The 15,800-nt window shown below is 42.0% G+C and overlaps 1 protein-coding gene across 3 annotated transcripts in view; it reads right to left on the bottom strand.

Annotated features, from left to right (window-relative positions):
- MIX23 (mitochondrial matrix import factor 23) overlaps positions 1–15,800 on the bottom strand; it is a 68,505-nt gene that overhangs the window by 37,226 nt on the left and 15,479 nt on the right. The window lies entirely within an intron of this gene.

The following is a 15,800-nucleotide window of genomic DNA, read 5'->3' as shown; positions in this document are numbered from 1 at the left end:
GTTATTACATCCATGTTCCTTGCAGTAGCACTTACTGGAACATTCTAACTCCTACTATTGAGCAGCTCTTCTTAGGCTTTGTCTACACGGCCACGTAACAGCGCTGCAACTTTCTTGCTCAGGGTTGTGAAGAAACACCCCCCTGAGTGATGCAAGTTTCAGCGCTGTAAAGTGGAAATGTAGACAGTGTATCAGCACTGGTAGCTACTCCCCTCATGGAGGTGGCTTTTTTTCCCCTCGTGGAGGTGCCGCAACTGTAACATTGCTAGTGAAGACATGCCCTTAGTTCCCAAAATCTAACGGTAATTGTTAATCTATGCCAAGGGTTCTGGCCTACTTAACCCCTCTTATGATAACTTATGCTTCAGCTAATGTCTTATAGGATATAGGCCTGTAAGTTACTTGCATTACAGTTGAATATAATGAAAGCAGCTAAATATAATGAAGGCAAGACAGTGAATATAGCAAAGGCAAGCTAGCCCTATGGGCTACACCATGTACAAGACTAAATGCAGGCCTAGTTTAAACTAAAAAGAGCTAACACCACTTTTACTTTATTCCCCACAAACTATGCCCTTGTTTTCAGGTAAAATTTAACTCTTTCAAAATGTAAAGTATGAAATGTAGATTAATTAAAATGAGTAATTTGGATTTAATTAATAACAAAAACAGCAGTGGAGAGAAACCTCTAATTTAGTATTTGAAAGGCAATATATATAAACAAAATGTTCTTAAAATTCAGTGTGCCTTAAATGCTTTAGTAAACATTTTGCATGAGTAACTTATTTCACACATTTAGCAAAATATAAAAAAGAAATTATAAATCATGAAATACACATACACACTAGCCCCGAATTTTAAAGGTAACATAGGGGAAAAAAAGAGTACAAGGTTAAGAGAATGAGTCTGGATTTTAGGGACATTTTGACAAATGCTTGAAATCTTTATTTAGTGATTCTGTTTTTTATTTGTTTTTAGTTTTCATACTTTAGCATAGCTAAACATGTGTCATAAAGAAACTCTGCCTAACCTCATGAGGCATTATATTATCCCTTTCGTTATTCCACATTTTTTAATAATTTCTTTCACTGAGAGTCAGAAATAGTAAATAACTTACATTTACAAAGGCATTGGAAGGAATGTGTATGCATACTGGGACAAAACTGCAAGGTTGGTCACTTCTGACTGGAATGAAATACACTAACATAACCAAAATGCTTATCTCTACATACTTAGTGATATTTTATAAAAGTACCTTAAAGGTAACAACAACTTTTGTTTGTTAGTACCCTGAGACACATTTTGGATCCTAAAAGAACGGCAGCAACTAACCATGAAACCTAAAGGAATGCTATGTGGTGGAAGGGCAGGCAAAACCCATTGTCTGGATTGCACAGCCACACTGGTGCAAAACTTCAAGCCCAAATTTGAGTGAGTGGCATTGTAACTTTATGCACAAGGTTGCAACATCACTCAAATTTGCAGTAACTGCAAAAAGTTAGTGTGCTTTAAAAGTTGAAGTTTCCCCAACAACATTGCGGCCTGTGATTTTCTTACAGCCTTAACTATTTGTTGGAGCTTTATAAGGAATGTGGAGGTATTTCTAACTCATAGAGCTGGAAGGAATTTTGAAAGGTAATTGAGTCCAGTCCCCCGCCTTTGCAGCAGGACCAAGTACTGTCCCTGACAGATTTGTGCCCCAGATCCCTACAATGGTCCCCTCAAGGGCTGAGCTCACAACCTGGACTTAGCAGGCCAGTGATCAAACCACTGAGCTACCCCTCCCCCCATAAGAGAATCCAATATTTTTGAAATACTGCTAAGACAAAGGAAATTTTCCGTTCCACTAACTCCACTATAGCTTTAATTATTTTGTGATTGGGAAAGCCTAGAATTCTCTGGTCATTGGATCCAGACTACTGGTGACCAGTCTGATATAACTTAACTCTGAACATACAGAGTAGCAGTTTTGGTTAGGGATGGGTAAGGAACAGGTGTGTTCCCAGCTCTTCTGGATACACTTCTCTGTGAGCAAAGTTAAGGTTAAAAGACAGCATTTTCTGTGTCCACCATGACTCCAACTCAAGACTCCTATTCAAACACTCCAACAGACAAAGTCTGTCTTCACTGAAAAGTTAGCCCAGGTTCTTACTCAAGTGTTGTCCCCTAAACCACCTCCCATCCACACATAAAGATCTGGCACAGCTGGAGGTATGGGTTAGACCCCAGATGCTGCTTTTATTCAGGCTAGTAACCCACCCACTTTACAGTGAGGACAGTCTAAACAATTTGAGTGCTTATAACCCCAGTGCCTTCCCACATTTCACCCTGTGTGCTCAGAAGGACAAATAAGTTCTCCCACAATTCATTGGTAAAGAATCAGAGTGGCTCACTGCAGCATAAAGAACTATGGGATATGCCAGAAATCCTAGCATCACACACAAGAGAGTGAAGCACCAGTAAAGACCAATCATTCAGGGAGGGCTTTGCAGTGAGGCTGTTCACTATCAGGTGAGGCTAACTCAGGTGTGGATCATTCAGGCTAACTCTGCAGTGAAGACATAAACACACTGTGCTCAGGGTGGCACTTCAATCCAGGGAGTGCTGGTTGCTGGTATGTTGAGAGCAGAGTTTCAATAGTCTATTAAACTTTTCAAATTACTGACTGTGGTTACATAAACAATTGCATTTGGTTAAGATGAGATTGCATTTTACATGGCTGCATACACTTTGAAAACTCATGTTTTAAGATGTGCACTGGCTCTTTCATTGTATTATAGCTACTCACAGAACCTTTAAACAAAATATAAATTAAACAGAATACGCACCTGTAATTGTGTGGTAAACTGTGGACTACGTTGCCTCATAGCTGTGGTACTATCTTGTACAATGTGTCCTAATCTTTATGGGGTCTAGGAAATTACTTTCTGGCCATGAGTAAACACTTGGATATAAATAGCACCAACAAACTACTTTATTACATTGGTGTTTTCATTTAATGAACAGTTTCAAGTCAGGAACAAATTACAAAAAATAAAAAGTTATAAAGTATCTGAAATATTTTCTAATAAACCAACTGAAAGCTGTCATCTCAACAGAAATCAGAGCCAAAGCTGACAGATTTGATACTCATTTACAGACCACCACAGATTAAAATATTCAGAAAGAACTTACTGATACCTTGTTAATAATGGTAGTGGAATAAACCAGACTTGACAGAGTTCAAGGCCAGAAGGGACAACCAGATCATCTAGTCTGATCTCCTGTATATCCCAGGCCACCAACCACATGCTAAACCCAACAACCGAAATTAGACAAAAGTTTACAGCCCACAGGAAACTAGACTATTATGTGCCATAGGAAGAACTGAAATGTACTAGTGCAATGGCAGGGAAATGACTGAGTGACACATATCCAGATAATTCTGGCACATGATCTGCACCCACACTCTGCAGAGAAAGGTGAAAAACTCTCAAGATCACTGACAATCTGACCTGAGGGAAGATTCCTTCCTGACTCAACATATAGCGATCAGTTAGACCCTGAGCATGTGAGCAAGCAGCAGCCAGCCAAGCACCTGAGACTGATCAATGCTACGTCAGAGCCTTCACTCAGTTCCCCCCATGTCTCCTCTCCAGCCGTGGCTTTACCTGATGCTTCAGAGGAAGGAATTTTGAAGAAAAAATTAGAGATACTATATTTGTGAAGGAGGGAATCCCTTCCTCGCCCCTGCAGGTAGTCAGCTGAAACCCCGAAGCATGGAATTTTAAGAATATAAGACAAATGGGAAGTGAGCTCCAGTGTTGCTGAGCCCTGTTCCCTACTGTAACAAGCAATCCCATCCTGGGATCAGGGCCGTCCTTAGCCATAGGCAGAACAGGCAGCTGCCTAGGGCACCGCTCTGCTGGGAGCCCGGACAGACGGGAAGCAGTGAAGAATGTAAGAGCAGGGATGCTGGGTCCTAGAGAGAGCTGAACGCAGCACAGTCTGAGGGAGGGGATTGGCTGCTGGGGTCTCTGGGAAGGGGTAGGGGAAGGAAATCACCTGTAGGGTGACCAGATGTCCTGATTTTATAGGGACAGTCCTGATTTTTGGGTTTTTTTCTTATATAGGCTCCTATTCCCCCCCCACTCCCATCCCAATTTTTCACATTTGCTGTCTGGTCACCCTGGGTGGGTGTAATTGGTACCTATATAAGACAAAGCCCAAATATCGAGACTGGCCCTATAAAATCAGGACATCAGGATCTGGTCACTCTAGCTGGGGAGCGCATCTCTCCCCCGGGCTGGCAGTGATCCATCTCATCTGGGGGGAGCTGCACAGGGCAGGATGAACTGCTGTAGCTCCATGGGTGCCCCATCCCTGAGATCAGATGCTGTGCTAACTTCACCATGGTCTATTGGGCTGGCGGTGGTGCCCCTTGGTGTGTGATCGGACCTGAGGGTTTGCTGCTGCTGTTGCCACTCTGCACCCCAAGAGGTGGATTTTGGGGTCCTGCAGTTTTCTACCTATCTCCTCCTCTACTGCAGCTGTTGGACCAGTAGGCTGGGGGGTGAGCCAAGCATGAAAGCAGTACTGTGTTGCCATTTAGATTGTCATTTTACAAATTTGTTCACCAAAAATGCTTGCTAACAATCCTGAATTCAATTTCAATTAAAAAAAAAAACAATATCTTAGCCAAAAACAGAAAATTAAGTTGTTGACAATTATTTGTGATAAGTTTGGTATGGGGAAGGGAGTGGGCCAGTTTTCATCAGAGAAACAAAAAATGTTGACTGACTTTCCTATAACCCTGTTACTGCTAAATAGAGCCCTCCAACAACTGTAATATGCTCATCTCCTTACTAGTGTATAGAGCAGGGGTCAGCAACCTACGGCACATGTGCCAAAGATGGCATGTGAGCTGATTTTTGATGCATGCGGCGATAGGCTGAGCGGCTCAGCCCGCCGCTACTCTGGGGTTTCAGCTGCTGTCCCATTGCCACCCAGGGTAATGGCCACTGGCCCCACTCAGCACCCACTGTTGGCCTGGGAACACCCAAGGAACCCCAGGCTGGCACCGAGCTGAGCAGGCCGGTGGCTGCTACCCTGGCTGAGCCACTCAACCTGCTGTTGGCCTGAGGTTCCATTCATTCAGCTGGCACTGGGCTGAGCGGGACTAAATTCAATGAAATAGGAAAACAAGAACTACTAATGACAAAGTGCAAGAACCTAGAGCAGTGGTCCCCAAGCTTTTTCGTCTGGCAGTCACCAGACAAAGGACTGTAGCAGTGGATGAGCATCCGCCAAAATGCCGCCGAAATTCGGTGGCATTTCAGCGGCGACGCCTCTGGATGATGCTGCTTATTGGTGGCAAGTGGTGTGTCATAACCTTAGTCCCAGATTTGGACCTTAGCGTCCAAAATATGGGGGTTAGCATGAAAACCTCCAAGCTTAGTTACCAGCTTGGACCTGGTACCTGCTGCCACCACCCAAAAAATTAGAGTGTTTTGGGGCACTCTGGTCCCCCTGACAAACCTTCCCTGGGGACCCCAAGACCCAAATCCCTTGAGTCTCACAACCAAGGGAAATAATCCTTTTTCCCTTCCCCCCTCCAGGTGCTCCTGGAGAGATACACAGACACAAGCTCTGTGAATCCAAACAGGGTGACTCCCCCTCTCCGTTCCCAGTCCTGGAAACCAAAAGCACTTTCCTATTCCCCCAGAGGGAATGCAAAATCAGGCTAGCAATCCAAAACACAGATCTCCCCTTGATTTCTTCCTCCCACCAATTCCCTGGTGAGTACAGACTCAATTTTCCTGAAGTAAAGAAAAAACTCCAACAGGTCTTAAAAGAAAGCTTTATATAAAAAGAAAGAAAAATACATACAAATGGTCTCTCTGTATTAAGATGATACAATACAGGGTCAATTGCTTAAAAGAATATTGAATAAACAGCCTTATTCAAAAAGAATACAAATCAAAGCACTCCAGCACTTATATTCATGCAAATACCAAAGAAAAGAAACCATATAACTTACTATTTGATCTCTTTGTCCTTACACTTAGAAACAGAAGACTAGAAAGTAGAAACTACTTCTCCAAAGCTCAGAGAAAGCAGGCAGACAGACAAAAGACTTAGACACAAACTTCCCTCCACCCAGAGTTGAAAAAATCCGGTTTTCTGATTGGTCCTCTGGTCAGGTGCTTCAGGTGAAAGAGACATTAACCCTTAGCTATCTGTTTATGACATGGTGTCATTCAGTACGCAGGTGCACTGAGAGGTCCCTGTGGGCGCCATGGCACCCTCGGGCACTGCGTTGGGGACCCCTGACCTAGAGAGCCTTCTGAAGCACAGCGATCACTTTGATTTAAATGAACTTGAACTGTATGAAGAATTGAGTACACTGTCATCAATGTTGCCACATGCAAAATCGATGATGGACATTGTAGAGTTTATTCATACCAGCAAACTTGTTGACATATATCCTAATGTGTACGTTGTCACTCGTATTCTACTGACAATTCCTGTTACAGTAGCATCAGGAGAATGGAGTTTCTCAAAACTAAAGCTCATTAAAAACTATCTCCGCTCTACAAGGAGTCAGGAACACTTGACTGGTCTTGCTATTCTTGCAATCGAACAAGACATCGCTTTGTCTTTGTCATATGATGATGTTATTACTGATTTTGCAGCCAAAAATGCCAGAAAGATTGCTTTGAATTAAAAACAAATCCTTGTTTCAATACCTCTTCATATAAATTTCCAATAAAATGTTGACAAATTAAAAAAATTATATTATTTGCATCATTCTGTCAAATCAGAATTTTTTCTGTAGTGCTACCTTAGTGCCAGTCCATCAGCATTACAGTGTGCTTAATTAAGTTAAACTGGTTTTAATAATATGCATGTGGCAAGTTTTCCAATAGTGTAAGCTTATGTTTGTGAGCAAGACAGGCATAGGGGCACCAGTTTAATAATCCCGCCTAGGGCACCATAAATCCTGACGGCAGCCCTGCCTGGGATCTTTCAACATGCATGTCAAAAAGGCTACAGCTACAAAAGCCCAGTCACTGATCTCCTCATTTGGCTCCCTGGGACTTTTAGAGGGCATCTTTAGTTCAACCCACAGAGTTGGTCACATTCTGGACCTAATCTTCAGTCATAAGAACATAAGAACGGTCATATTGGGTCAGATCAAAGGTCCATTTAGCCCAGTATCCTGTCTACCCACTGTGGCCAATGCCAGGTGCCCCAGAGGGAATGAACAGAACAGGTAATCATCAAGTGATCCATCCCGTCATCCATCCCCAGTTTCCAGCAAACAGAGGCTAGGGACACCATCCCTGCCCATCCTGGCTATTAGCCATTGATGGACCTATCCTCCATGAATTTATCTAGTTCTCTTTTTAACCCTCTTATAGTTTTGGCCTTCACAATATCCTCTGGCAAAGAGTTCCAGAGGTTGACTGTACATTGTGTGAAGAAATACTTCCTTTTGTTTGTTTTAAATCTGCTGCCTATTCATTTCATTTGGTGACCCCTAGTTCTTGTGTTATGAGGAGTAAATAGCACTTCCTTATTTACTTTCTCCACACCAGTCATGATTTTATAGACCTCAATCATATCCCCCGTTAGTCATCCCTTTTCCAAGCTGAAAAGTCCCAGTCTTTTTAACGTTTCCTCATATGGAAGCTGTTCCATATCCCTAATCATTTCTGTTGCCCTTTTCTGAATCTTTACCAATTCCAATATAGTTTTTTTGAGCCGGAGCCACATCTGCATGCAGTATTCAAGATGTGGGTATACCATGGTTTATATAGAAGCAATATGATATTTTCCGTCTTATTATCTATCCCAGAGGTGGGCAAACTACAGCCCGTGGGCCATATCCTCCTGTCCAGCCCCTGAGCTACTGGCCCAGGGTGCTTGCCCCCAGCCCCTCCCCTGCTGTTCCCCCTCTCCCGCAGCCTCAGCTCATTGTGCTGCCAAGGCAATGCTCCAGGCGGCCGGGGAGCGCAGCTGCAGAGCCGGGGCCTGACCCAGTGCTCTGGGTGGCGCGGCTGTAGTGCCACCAGCCAGCAGTGCTCCAGGCAGCACGGTAAGAGGGCAGGGGAGTTCTGGGTGGTGGCTGGGGGGCAGGGGTGTGGATAGGGGTCAGGGCGGTCAGAGGGTGGGGAACAGGGGTGGTTGAATGGGGGCAGAGGTCCCGGAGGGCAGTCAGGAAGGAGGTGGGGGGTTGGATGCAGTGAGGGGGCAGTCAGGGGACAGGGAGCGGAGGGTGGTGGATGGGGCAGGAGTCCCAGGGGGGCTTTCAGGGGGTGAGATGCAGGGGAAGTTGGATAGGGGTCAGGGGCCAGGCCATGCCTTGCTGTTTGGGGAGGCACAGCCTCCCCTAACCATCCCTCCATACAATTTTGGAAACCCGATGCGGCCCTTAGGTCAAAAAGTTTGCCCACCCCTGATCTATCCCTTTCCGAATGATTCCCAACATTATCATCTTTTTTGACTGCCACTGCACGTTCAGTGGATGTTTTCAGAGAACTATCCACAATGACTCCAAGATATTTCTTGAGTGGTGACAGCTAAATTAGACCCCATCATTTTATATGTATAGTTGGGATTATATTTTTCAATGTGCATTACTTTGCATTTATCAACATTGAATTTCATCTGCCATTTTGTTGTGCAGTCACCCAGTTTTGTGAGATCCCTTCATAGCTCTTCGCAGTCTGCTTTGGACTTAACTATCTTGAGTAGTTTTGTATCATCGGCAAATTTTGCCACCTCACTGTTTACCCCTTTTTCCAGATCATTTATGAATATGTTGAATAGGACTAGTCCCAGAACAGACCCCTGGGGACACCACTAGTTATCTCTGTCTATTCTGAAAACTGGCCATTTATTCCCTCCCTTTGTTTCCTACCTTTTAACCAGTTACTGATCCATAGGAGGACTTTCCTTCTTATTCCATGACAGGCAACTTTGCTCAAGAGCATTTGATGAGGGACCTTGTCAAAGGCTTTTTGAAAATCTAAGTACACTATATCCACTGGATCCTCTTGTCCACATGTTTGTTGACCCCATCAAAGAATTCTGGTAGATCAGTGAGGCATGATTTCCCTTTACAAAAATCATGTTGACTCTTCCCCAACAAATTATGTTCATTTACATGTCTTAACATTCTGTTCTTTACTATAGTTTCAATCAGTTTGCCAGGTACTGAAGTTAGGCTTACTGGCCTGTAATTGCCAGGATCACCTCTCGTGCCCTTTTTAAAAATTGGCATCACATTAGCTATCCTCCAGTCATTTGGTACATCTTGTTCTGAGGTGACATGTGCCCAGTCAATATGGGTGTGACATTATGCCCCATATTCTTCAGAGAAATATTGTTATGATATGAATATGGCATAACTAATATATGTTTAATGCAAGATGGCTCATGTGAGGTATCATTGGAAAGGTTATGATTTACTGGATGTGATTATCCTGTTTGAAAGCATGTATCATTTCTGTATCTGAAGTTAGGAATATGGACTGTGTATCAATTACAAAAGTGCTTGCATCTGGGGAACGCTCACCAGACAATAGGCAATCAGCCTGAGTGGGCCATTAGGAAGGACAATAGGACTTTGAAGATAGTAACCTCCCACCTTCCTGAGAAGCTTCCTGGGATGCTGCTTGAACACTGCAAGATCATGTCACCTGGTACAGGATACCATCCTGAGCTGCTGGTATCTTTCCACTGGAAGGGGATGGGCATTAAACTAGGAAACAAAGGGTTCCCGCCGTATGCATTTCCTATTTAAGACTGGGGAGTGAGTTAATCTTGGTTCTTCTCCAGTACCTCCCTGCCCAAGAAGGAAGACTGCTGAAAACACCTGAAGAAACAAAGCAATTGAGCTGGGGAAGCATTGGGGGGGGGGGGTAGGGATGGAGTCTAGGTGAGAAAGATCTTGCCTGTGAAAGGAATACCTGGAGATTTAAGCTGAAAGCCATGCAGTTTACCTTCAAGAAACTCTGCAACCTGCTTAAAACAACATTTAGGGTGAAAAGTTATTATTTGTAGCCACTATTCTTTAGTATATTAAATTTAGTTTGCATGTTTTGTTTTATTTGCTCAGTAATCTGCTTTGTTCTGTTGCCCCTTGTAATCCCTTAAAATCTACCTTTTGTAGTTAAGAAACTTGTTTTTTGTTTATTCTAAAACCCAGTTTGTGCTATTCATAACTGGGGGTAGGGGAGCTGTGAATATCTTCCTCCACATTGCAGGAGGGGGCAGCGAATTTCATGAGCTTATGCTGTATAGACCTCTGTACAGCACAAAGACCATATAATTTTTGGTTTACACTTGTGAAAGTAGAATGAATTATATAGTAAGAATAGAAAGGATTAAAAAAATGTTGTCTGTACCTTTAAGCAAAATTGTTGGAATGTTGCAACCAGGTGTCAGGAATACAGACATTAACATAGAACAATTGCACCGTTTAAGGGCAATTGGTGAAGCATTAGCCTTAGATCAATAACAGTAAGTAAGGAAATAGGATATGCATGCTGTGCCCCAACTGAATTTTACTGTTTTGCTTTCTTTGTCCCTTTGTCTAATTCCCGCTCTTTTATCTGTATAAATAAGACTGTTTGGGCCTTGCATGGCCACTCACATATTCTGAATGTTATTGGCGGAGCACTGCGCTAATAAACAGAGTGGTCTGACAAATTGTGAGTCCTGATTCTAACTTTGACACACTCCAGAGGGTGTGTGCACCTGAGTGCTGGGCAATTCCCAGGCTGATTCTTCCCATACAGAGCTGATTGAAGACTCTGTGTGATTCTACAGCTGGGTGTGTCCCTACCTGTGTATGCAGCAGGACAGAGTGAGGGAGCCCAGGCTCGTGAAACGGGTGGGCTCAATGGGACCCCAGTGCATCACATGGCACCCCAGTATGGGGGTCCAACCCATCACAATGGGGATAGTTGAAATCCCGCATTATTATTTTTTTATTTGTATATCCTCTCTAATCTCCCTGAGCATTTCACAGTCACCATCCTGGTCAGGTGGTCAGTAGGATATCCCTACTGCTATATTCTTATTCTTCAAGCATGGAATTAATATCTCTAGAGATACTATTGTACAGTTTGGTTCATTTAAGATTTTTACTTAATTTGACTCTACACTTTCTTTCACATACAGTGCCAGTCCCCCACCAGCATGACCTGTTCTGTCCTTCGATACATTTTGTACTCTGGTATTACTGTGTCCCATTGATTATCCTCATTCCACCAAGTTTCTGTGATACCTATTATATCAATGTCCTCATTTAATATGAGGCACTCCAGGTTTTTTTTGTTAAATATTATTTATTTTAAGTTTTAAATTAATTGAGATATCCTATCTCCTAAAACTGGAAGGGCACTTGAAAGGTCAAGTCCAGCCCCCTGCCTTCACTAGCAGGACCAAGTACTGATTCTGCCCCAGATCCTTAAGTGGCTCCCTCAAGGATTAAACTCACAACCCTGGGTTCAGCAGGCCAATGCTCAAACCATTGAGCTATCCCTCCCCCAAGTTTTAATTTTTAGGTATTTTTCCACAGACAATGTTACAATTTCAAGGTCTCATACCGTTTAGTCTACCAGAGCTAAAAAACAGCATTCTATACTTTTGTAAAGGTGGTGGTTGTGATGCTGGCAGGCTAAGCGCAAACTCTCTGAACACTTAAAAGTATGAAAACCAGTCATACTTACCTGTGATTTTACAGACTTTTATCATATCCCCCCCTTAGTCATCTGTTTCCTAAGACGAACAGCTCTAACTTTGTAAGTCTCTCCTCAGCCTTTTTTAGTTTGGTTTATTGGGCTTTGTGCATTCCAACAACAAAAAAAAGTTAGTACCATATTAGTTAAAATTGTGATTAAAAAAATTTATCACAATTAACCATGCTTTTAGTCAAAAGAATACCAATTGAAATTTATTAAATATTTGTGGATTTTTTCTACATTTTCAAATATGTAGGTTTCAATTACAACACAGAATGTATTGTGTACAGAAGTGTGCAATGCTTACTTTATATTACAAATATTTGCAGTGTAACATGATAAACATAAGAAATAGTGTTTTTCAATTCACCTCATACAAGTACTGTAGTGCAAATTTCTTTATCCTGAAAATGCAACTTACAAATGTAGATTGTTTGTTACATATCTGCACTCAAAAATGAAACAATGTACAACTTGAGAGCCTACAAGTCCACTCAGTCCTACTTCAACCAATTGCTCAGACAAAACAAGTTTGTTTAGACTTATGGGAGATAAACTGCCCACTTATTATTTACAATGTCACCTGAACGTGAGAACAGATACTTTTGTAGCCAGCACTGCAAGGTATTTTACGTGCCAGATATGCAAAACATTTATAAGCCCCTTCATGCTTCAACCACCATTCCAGAGGACATGCTTCCATCCTGATGATGCTCATTTAAAAAAAATGAGCTAATGAAATTTGTGACTGAACTTCTTGGGGGAAAACTGCATGTCTCCTACTATTTTACCAGCATTCTGCCATATATTTCATGTTATAGCAGTCTCAGATGATGACCCAGCACATGTTCATTTTAAGAACACTTTCAGTGCAGATTTGACAAAACACAAAGAAGGTACCAATGTGAGATTTCTAATGCTAGCTACAGCACTTGACTCATGAATCTGAAGTGCCTTCCAAAATTTTAGAGAGACGAGGTATTCAACATGGTTTCAGAAGAGTTAAAAAAACAACATTCCAGTGTGGAAACCACAGAACCCAAACCACCAAAAGAGAAAATCAACCTTCTGCTGGTGACATCTGACTCAGTAATGAATGTGCATCAGTCCACACCGCTTTGGATTGTTATTGAGCAGAAGCCGTTATCAGCATAGACGCATGTCCTCCAGAATGGTGGTTGAAACATGGAGGGACTCATGAATCTTTAGTGATCTGGCACATAAATATCTTGCGATGCCAGCTACAACAGTATCATGAGAATGCCTGTTCTTATTTTCAGGTGACACTGTAAACAAGAAGTCAGCAGCATTATCTCCTGCAAATGTAAACAAACTTGTTTGAGCAATCGGCTGAACAAGTAGTAGGACTGAGTGGATTTGTTGGCTCTTTAAGTTTTACACTGTTTTATTTTTTAGTCCAATTATTTTTTGTATATAATTCTACATTTGTAAGTTCAACTTTCATGATAAAGAGATTGCACTAAAGTACTTGTATTATGTGAATTGAAAATACTATTTCTTTGGGGGGGGAGTTTACAGTGCAAATATGTGTAATCAAAAATAAAGTGAGCACTGTACACTTTGTATTCTGTGTTGTAATTGAAATCAATATATTTGAAAATGTAGAAAATATCCAAAAACTATTTAAATAAATGGTATTCTATTACTAACAGTGCATTTAGTTAATTAATTTTTTATTCACACAATTAATCACAATTAATTTTTTTAATCACTTGATAGCCCTAATTACAATCTTTATTCTTTCTGTTCTCCTTTCTGCTTGTGCAGTTTATTACTTCTACCATAAATACTACAAATTTCTCTCTCTCCAAGAAATCTCTCTCTATTTCTCTTAAATTAGATAGCATATATTTTGTGACATTATATTGTAGTAAAGGTACCTTCCCTTACTGGTTTTCTTCTCCTTCCTCACTTGTTTCTAAATATTTTTTAGCAGCTTTTAGCTTCTGTGTAAGTCAAGATATCGTGCTGATAATTCTTGTTCTTCGTAGCTTCCTAGTCTGTTTAGGTACCATGTATCCTCCATACACTGTACTGTGTTATCCCCACAGTTGATATATTTTAGCTCTGCTCTTTCTAGTTTTCATATGAATGCTCCCCTCCTCATTTACCACCACACTTTGTTTTACCTCTACACACATTTGTCACATATTCAAACTTTTGACACTCCTAAAATCTCAAACGGGGTGGAATACATTGTTTAGACACGTTATTTTCACAGCTGTGAGTGGTTTACTCTCCTCCCCCACCTCAAATTAATTGCTTACTGAACGCCACCTGGTCCCTATCTATAGTTGTTTTTTTTAATTTCATCTTTCAATCATTTCCAGTGACTTCTCGTTTCCATCATACATTTGGGTGGCTGGCAATCTAGTGTTCAGCAGTTTTTCAACCAATTCTTTACTGGCACACTGCATCACCAAATCTCCACCCTCTAATCTTCTAGCTCTTAATATTGCCCCACTACTTCTCCTAATCATTTCAACTATATTTACTTCCTTATTCAGTGATTTAGCACTGGCAATACTGTGGTTTCCCACCCTACTCTTTGTTCCTGCTGCTTCTTCAGATGTGTCTGTTCTTGTCTTCTAATTTGCATCCATTCTTCATTCCTAGCTTCTTCTCCCTCACATTCTAGAGTGACTTCTGTGTCATTCATCCTGCTTTTCCCTCATTTCCAGGGCACAACCATTCTCCACCCACTTGCCACCCCAGCTCAGGGCAAATCTGCCTGGAAGACCCTCAAGGAGGCAACCAGATAACTTCATGTGCCTCCTTTGGGCTTACATAGTGATTCAAGTATCAGAGGGGTAGCCATGTTAGTCTGGATCTGTAAAAGCTGCGAAGAATCCTGTGGCACCTTATAGACTAACAGACGTTTTGGAGCATGAGCTTTCATGGGTGAATACCCACTTCGTCAGATGCAGGCTTCACCCACGAAAGCTTATGCTCCAAAACGTCTGTTAGTCTATAAGGTGCCACAGGATTCTTTGCTGCTTTTATAGTGATTCAAGCCAATCAGAGAGGCAGAAAATCTCCCATCAGGACTGTGGAAGGACCCACTCACTCCTGCCTCTGCTTGAGTCCACAAACAGCTCAGAGACCTTTATGCTAGTAAAACACTCAGTGCAGTTTGTCGTACAAGGGTGGTGGGAACCAACATTGTAACTATACAACCATACTCCTACAGTCATAGGGAGCTCTCGGCTCCTGAGGCAAGCAAGGAAGAGCAATCCCAGCTTCTCCCCTCCTACTTCCTTCCTGAGCCTTTTGTATCCTCTGCCTAATGGCTTTATTAGCCTTCCAGCTCCCCTCCACCCACCAGTTAGGCACAGTTCATCTTCCAAGCAAAGTTTAGATACTAAACATTATGGCCAGTTTCACTGATACCACAAATAAGCACATTTAAAGTCTACAGCTGAAGTTCTTCTCTCACCAACTCCTACCACACTGGTGTGCTCATCAAACTGGTTTCAAAGATGTTCCAGAAAGGGGGTTTGGCATTAACACTTCCATCAGTGATCACTTAAAATAGCATAGGTGAGAAAGGATTTGGGTGTCTCATTCCTGTCCCCATCACAAGGCCATCATGCAGTTTATTCCATTTAGCAATGTCTGCTCAGAAAGAAACTCAGAACTGCATTAGGAGATATTATAGATCCAGGTTCAGGAGGCAAGGAATTGTATATAGCTCAGGACTGAAGTGTACTGGCAAAGCTGTGTCTGTGTATAACCTTACAGTACTATCGCCTGTGGTAAATGGTTCAAGACAAAGCCGCTAGTTTCCTACTTTCATAAGCACTAAACTCATTTAAACTATAAAGTTTTTATTTTTCTGACCATGTCAGGTCACACTCAAGGGTAGACTAGATTTATCCACTATGCTAACGGTGAAACCAGTAATACAGGAAGACCTTCCTGGTGCACAACAGAGGGAGCAATTCTCTTATCTCTTCCCCCTTCTAGAGCTGCTGTGGGTTGGGGCACTCAGGAAAGTGGTAGTATCTCATTCCATCTGAAATTTTTTTAATAATTATAAAATGT

The sequence above is a fragment of the Gopherus flavomarginatus genome, chromosome 1, assembly GCF_025201925.1.
Source record: "Gopherus flavomarginatus isolate rGopFla2 chromosome 1, rGopFla2.mat.asm, whole genome shotgun sequence".
Classification (NCBI taxonomy): Eukaryota; Metazoa; Chordata; order Testudines; family Testudinidae; genus Gopherus; species Gopherus flavomarginatus.
Note: the sequence above shows the minus strand (reverse complement) of the source record. Positions and strands in the feature narration are given on the sequence as shown.